The sequence below is a fragment of the Oryzias latipes genome, chromosome 10 (genome assembly GCF_053564925.1).
Source record: "Oryzias latipes strain Hd-rR chromosome 10, Olatipes_Hd-rR_3.1".
NCBI classification, from domain to species: Eukaryota; Metazoa; Chordata; class Actinopteri; order Beloniformes; family Adrianichthyidae; genus Oryzias; species Oryzias latipes.
In genome coordinates, this window is record NC_136246.1 from 16,007,071 (window position 1) to 16,013,070 (window position 6,000).

At 39.1% G+C, this 6,000-nt stretch overlaps 1 protein-coding gene across 2 annotated transcripts in view; it reads right to left on the reverse strand.

Annotated features, from left to right (window-relative positions):
- mid2 (midline 2) overlaps positions 1-2,981 on the reverse strand; it is a 181,003-nt gene extending 178,022 nt beyond the window's left edge. Inside the window, exon 1 of one of the 2 annotated variants that reach the window (XM_078954094.1) lies at positions 2,552-2,981. The gene's annotated coding sequence lies outside the window, so the exon portion shown is untranslated. The remainder of the gene's footprint in view (positions 1-2,551) is intronic. The other variant, XM_023959096.2, reaches the window with a different exon arrangement.
- Positions 2,982-6,000: the final 3,019 nt, after the last annotated feature.

A 6,000-nucleotide genomic window follows, 5' to 3' on the forward strand; every position in this document is an offset into this window, starting at 1 on the left:
AGGAAAAGAAAGTAGTCAGACCAGTCAAGCCACTAGCATGAGTGGTGAAAGGAAGAAGATTTTACGTTGAGATGCCATGACTCAAACTTACTAAAAACTTTTTTAGAATTTCTTTGAAGCATATTTGAAACTTTCAGTTACTTGATGAAAAAATTGATCCAGGTTCTTATGTGTGAGTTTTAAAAACACAAATTATAATTAAAAAAAAGGACTAAAAGTCAAATAACATTTCTATTTCTATGCTGATGACACTCTTGTGTATCAACAACAGACTGAGCTCTCTTTCAGCTAAACACAGCTTTTATTATTACCCAGAACATTTTACATTATTTAAAGCTTGAAACATTAAAAATTAATAGCAAAATGATAGCCACTGAAGATCATATTGGGCATTTAAGGTGATAAGAGTTAGTTTAGCAACTATACAAGTTAATTTTTTCTTTCTTTTTAATCTTAAAAAATAAATAATACATATACCCTATTTTTGGAGTATAAATCGCATTTTTTTTGCATGTATTTGGGCGGGGGTGCAAAGTATACTCAGTTGTGACTTATATGTGTTTTTAAAAAAAAGAAAAAATGCACAACAGCTAGAAGGCACTGTAGGTGTGTGTATCAGTATTTGCTACTGACAACATCAGAGAGGAAGAAGAGTCATTCAGTCTTACGCCGGGCTAAGCAGAATTGTTCCAAAGTGAAACAGAGGATGAAGAATTGAACGGATTTAGTCATTTGAAGTAATATAAAGAGTTTAAATGACTTGTTAGCATGTTCTTTATGATATGGTTATCTGAATAATTGTTCATATGTTGGGCTATTCTAAACTACTCCTATGTTTCATGAAGCTAAATAGGAATCAATGTATTATGGTAGTGAAGTGTACAGATATTTTGACTATTACTGTTATCCATTCCATTATAAAAATTGAAAAGAAGTCATCAAAGTTATAGCTTTATTGTCATTGTACAAGTACAGTGAAATTTTGCTGCAAATAGGATTTGCCTTTCAAGATTAAGATCCCTTTTCTGTATTTTGTTTAATTAAATTCTCTCAAAAGTGTGACTTATATATGATCGTTTCTTTTTTTCTAGGCACTTTTTGGCTGCTGTGGCATGTACCCTGGAGCGTCTTATAGTCAGAAAAAAAACAGTACTTTTTGAAGACTTGTTTTTTCCTTAAGAATTAAATTTTTTCTTTTTTTCTTTTTTGGTTCTGTGTGAGCAATGCCAGCTAAGACACACAGTCTAACATGTACCTCTCAGTTCTATTCATGGAATCCTCTGCAGCTGCAAAATTCTAGTTGCGTGTCAACTGACAGACACCCCTGTCCCTGTCACAAAAAAGTGACTACTGTTGTCATCATTAAAACATCATAATAATTACCATCTAAGAGCGTAAAGGGGGAAGGAAAAAAAAGCAGATAAATTGGAAAGAGCAGGCCTGTAGAACCATGATGAATGAGGGTGTCAGCTATACTCTCACGACTAGCTCGACTGCATTTGGGTGTCGAGCCCCCATCCACTGAGACCTGCCTCATTAGCCACTTTGATCGTGCATTAACCACAGAGCAAGAAAAGAGTGCAGGGGACCATAAATCACTTTAAAAGACTGTGAAACACCACTTCATCAAATGTGCCGCTGAATTCCCCAGCAACAGACACAGCACTTGGTTTTATTGTGTCACTAATGTATTGGTTTCTATTGAATCAATGGGTAGCCTTGGTGAAAAAAGGGACAAGCAGCACTTCGTGACAGTTGACCCCTCTTTCCCTGCCCTGCATTGTTTTGACTCATTCATTATTGATCAGTTGCTGCCCATTGACATTTTACACTCTGCCGCTGTGCCACTTTCTCCCTAATGTCACTAGGAATGAGAAAACAAAACAAAAAACGTACTTTACTACATTTTTCACAGTTTAAGTCACAGCAGCCAAAAAATGCCTAATAAAGAGGAAAAGGTTGATATAAGTAGCACCCTTTGCCAAACCATAACAAAAATTGTGTCAATAACAAAAAATGTGACTCTAAAAATTATGGTAATTAATTTCAGTTTTTAACTGAGTTGTAATCTATTGTGAAATGTATTCATGTCACACTCCAGGAGCTATTCCCAGCTTTTTTGAGTGTTCTTCAAACAAAGCGTCTCACTGACATCAGGCTCCCGGATCAGGTGTCAGTTATGGTGGCTGCCTTGGTTCCTGAAATGCTATGCAATACCACAGAGGATACGTGTGGTGTGCATGAAATGTGCATAAAAGAAACTCAAAATAATGCCCACAAAATCTTGTAGAAACAGTTTCCTGACTCTCCAAAAAAAAAATGCTTGTGGTGTAAAAGTGGCACACCTCATTTAAAACAGAATGAGATGGTCAGTCATGCTCTGCTTGTTTTTCATTCTGCCCCCCCCCCCCCTCCTCCATGGATGTGGGTCATTAGAACAGAACGCGCCCTTCGCGCATTGACGGATGCTTCAGTCAGCGCTTATCCTTCAGCGCACGTTGTCCTGAGGCTACTCCACCAAAAATAAACACAACAAAGACGCGCAGCTTACCTCCGCCCCCCGTGACAGCTCTGGATGGACCCTCGTGGAAGAACAGTTGGAGAAGATCACAGATCCTGGACGGAAAGTTTGGACAAAGGTGCGACTGAGCATCAGAGTGGGTGAGAGACGAGAGTCAACGCCCCAAAACACATCTGGATGACGAGCCGCCGGAGGAGCGAGAGCGCGTCTTCCTCTTCTGGGTGCTGCTTTCCAACTCAGTTGCGCGCAACGTTGCGCGCTCTCCCTGCCGCCTGACGTGGTCCCCACACCAAACAATCCCCGAGGAGTCACGTGGGCAACCCACAGGGATACGGGAATAGCTCTCGATCCCTCACGGCAGCATCTGGGATCGGTTACTCCACTGCTCCACTGTGAAAACCCCGAGCTGTGCGCACAACGTCTCTTTTGCTCCACCCGCGCTCTCCTCCCGCGTGGCCTCACGGCGTCGCTGTCATTTCTGTTCACTTTCAACAGTGCAGTCTTTATAGATTTCCAAAGAACTATAGATACTAAAAATATGTCCTTTTATTTTTAACCCATTTATTTATTTTATTCAAATTGTGGATTAAAAAAAAAAACACATGGTCGTTATTAAAAATGAATTACAATCTTGCCATGACACAGACAATGCCCACTTAGTAAAAATAACTCCCAACTGGAGACCAATTATACTACAAGAGCAATTTCACAAAATATTTTATTTTCCAATACTTTTTTAAAAAGGTAAAAATTTACCTTTTGCTTATGCAATAATTTAAAAAAAAAGAAAGAAACATCAAATTTTCCCTCCAGATTTATTGTCAGAGACCGCAAAATATCTGAGCAGAAATGTATGTTAAACTGACCTACTGCATGTATTTGGGACAGACTATCTTTGCAACATGCTGGAGGCCACAGGATTAGCAGGGGAGACTTGCCAACCTTGCAACTTTATCCCCACAAGCAAGCCAAAATACAGTTTTCTTTGTCTCACAGGCCTTCTCTGTAAAACAGTTATACTGCATTTCAGAACTGCAATTAGCCTGAAGGGCTGCAAACAGCACAAGCCTGTATTGTCCATTGTTTTATATTTTTTTCCGTAACCTGCAAACTTTTTATGTAAACATATAAACACACAAAATGAAGCTATAAAATACTCCAGGGCAGAGCATTTGGAGCCTGTCAGTATGACTTGCTCAACATTAGAAGCTTTACAGGGACTCCTCAGCTTTTGTGACACAAAACATGCATTGAGTTTTTCAATCCCTTATTTAAGGTTGAATAAAAGTGTGCAAATTGTGCAAAACCACAAACTCACAAATAAATATTTTGTAATACTGCATCTATTTATGTGGAGCTGCTCTTATAGAGCAGTAAACCATCCTGCAGTGTGACTAACATCAAAGCTGTGTCAGAATATGAAAAACATCCTCATGAAATATTTCTCTAGACCACAAGAGCTTTGGGTGGACAATTTGTTTTTTTAAAATCCCATCCAAATTCTTCTTCTTTTCCTTCCCTTCAGGGGTCGCCACAGCGAATAAGCTTCCTCCATCTAACCCTGTCTGCATCCTCTAACACCGGCTACCTTCCATCTAGACACATTAATGCTTTGTTTTATAGTCTAACACACAGGTTGGTTTACATATTAATTCAAACTGTATTTTTATAATTTCTAAATATTAATATGTTGTTCATTTTGCTTGTGATGAATGGTATGTGAAAAAAAACAAATGTTAAACTGGCTAATCCTTCTCTGGAAAAATGGGAAAAAATATAATGGCAACTTATTATGACAATGGAGGTTATATAACTGAAGGTGCTTACAGCAGGGTGGTGAAAACTTCTTCTGAACAACAAGACTTTAATGACCAGTGGCCCAATCTTTAATTTTTTTTCTACGTGTTATTATCTTGTGACAACCCATTAAATTAGAAATGTCAAGACATTCAACCATCCATCTATCCGTCCAGCCAACCAGGCAGCCAGCCAGCTTCTTCTACTTGGAGTAGAAGATGGATGGCTTAAATATAAGATGAGTTAAATGCAGGTTCTTGAATGCTCAATTAACCCCTGGTATTTACACTAGATGAGCAGTGAGGGGCTTCTTCCTCTTTTTCTAAAGTTTATTAGTGCATGTCCAGCTTCTTTATAAGTCACTACCAAATCTGAGTCCCTTATTGGTTAAAATATGACCCGGTTTAACCTTTGAGTGCGTTCAATGGCCACGCGTTTTAGAGCCCAAAAACGGTTGTAGAAACTTTAGTAGCTACAAGTGAACGCCAGAGTTTTGAATGTGAAGCTGAAAAAAACAGGTATTTTTTGAGTTTTCATAGAGTTTCCATTGGAAAATGCTGCTTGAAAGTGTGTTGTCAAGGGGTAACGTGAATGTAGCTTAAGGAGGCAGAAGTCTAATAAGAGATTCCCAGAGGGATCCTAGTCCACTCCAAGACATACTCCCTTCAACACATCCTAGCTCTTTCTTCTGGGGCCTTTTCCTGCTGGGACAAGTCTGGCATTGCTCCCGGAGGAGGCGTCCAGCAGGCATCTGAAAGACTTGTCTTGACCACCATAACGGAGTCAAATAAGATTCCTCTGTATAGTGCCTGGTCTTCCCCTTCAGCTATGTTCATACTGCCCTCTACAATACTCATTCGAGGGGCCACTTCCAAAAAAAAAAAAGTCTATATAAATGTGCGTTTCGGGATTCCTCATTTAAAAATCTGACAAAACTACAGCGGGGTTCATTTGATCGTTTTCAGGCGCTTTCTACAAAATGGCCATTGAGACATGCCCGGCATTTCAGTAGCTTTAAAGATACAGTGAGGAGCTCGGTCATGTAAGAGGAGCTCCGTGTAGAGCTGCTGCTCCTCCAAATGGAGAGAGGTCTGCTGAGGTCGTCATCTCTTCCAAATATCTACTGGACCTCCCTGGGGAGGTATTCTAGGGTGTGTCCTACAGGAAGGAGTCCTCCTAAAAGACCCAGGGAGTAACTTTTCAAGCGGCAGAACTGGAGGAGGTTTCTGTGGATAAATGGATGCATGTCCGGATGGATAGATGGATGGAAATGGCATGAAGCAGACTTTATGAACAGACATATTGCAGTAGACCAAACCACACAACATCTTAAATATGCTTGAAATAATAAATTCTCTGGAAACCTGTGACCAACTGAATTACAAACAAACCAATCTTGTAAAAAAATGTGTTATTCTTCATGATTTCTTTTGCTTGATTTGCTGCATATTATGTCTATTTTTACATTAAATTGACATTGCTCATTAGTTCATATTGACTAATAAAAGCGGTTCTTAGTGACATGGTTCATGAAATTCTCGTCTGAAATTCTTAATTTAAAAAAAATACAAAATAAATAAACTGGAATTTTTATAAATCTATGGCTGATTATATTTAGTGGGGCGGCCATGGTGCAGAGGTAAAGCGGTCGACTAAGGTTGGAATATCGCAAGTTTAGTTCC